We start from the raw sequence: 644 nt of genomic DNA on the forward strand, positions 1-644 counted from the left end.
TTTCCCTAATGTCCACTTATAATGTTAGGCAAGGTTTTAAGATGTTAAATATTCAGTGTTTTCAAATTGCATCAAACTCCTGTATTTATACTGATATCCAGCTGCTAGTTAATGCTGCCTGTGATGCTGGAGTGTGTCAGAGGCTTGTTCTCGTCTCAGTTGTGTGTGTTTGCTCTCAGGGCTGGAGCAGTGCCTACTCCATAGAGTCTGTCATCATGCAGATAAATGCCACTTTAGTCAAAGGAAAAGCAAGAGTGCAGTTCGGAGCCAATAAGGTGAATGCTCGGCTCGTGTTTGTCTAATGATGTCTGGTGGAGTTGCTTTAGTTTTTTGGAAGCTAGTAGCTGATTGCATTTTAAATGTAACTTTAATTGCACAGTAGAGACTAGAATGAACATGTTTCTGTAAGCGCTGTGTTATGACACATTTCTGGTTTGTCTGTCTTGTTCTCAGAATCAGTACAATCTTGCCAGAGCGCAGCAGTCGTATAAATCGCTGGTGCAGATCCATGAAAAGAATGGTAAGAACTTCACAGTTGACGAATGAAATTAATATTCATTTCTGGAAATGGAAAACGCATCATGTTTGGATATTTCCATTTTAATATCATAAAAACAGTTCTTGCATCAGTCTCGTAACTAAAG

At 39.1% G+C, this 644-nt stretch overlaps 1 long non-coding RNA gene across 1 annotated transcript; it reads left to right on the top strand.

Annotated features, from left to right (window-relative positions):
• The first annotated feature begins 145 nt into the window (after nucleotides 1-145).
• Nucleotides 146-510, top strand: LOC107567499 (uncharacterized). The gene is made up of 2 exons (XR_001606653.1): nucleotides 146-275; nucleotides 454-510. It is a non-coding gene; the product is annotated as an uncharacterized lncRNA (long non-coding RNA).
• Nucleotides 511-644: the final 134 nt, after the last annotated feature.

Source organism: Sinocyclocheilus grahami, unplaced genomic scaffold, assembly GCF_001515645.1.
Source record: "Sinocyclocheilus grahami isolate Dianchi unplaced genomic scaffold, SAMN03320097.WGS_v1.1 scaffold1163.1, whole genome shotgun sequence".
Lineage (NCBI taxonomy): Eukaryota > Metazoa > Chordata > Actinopteri > Cypriniformes > Cyprinidae > Sinocyclocheilus > Sinocyclocheilus grahami.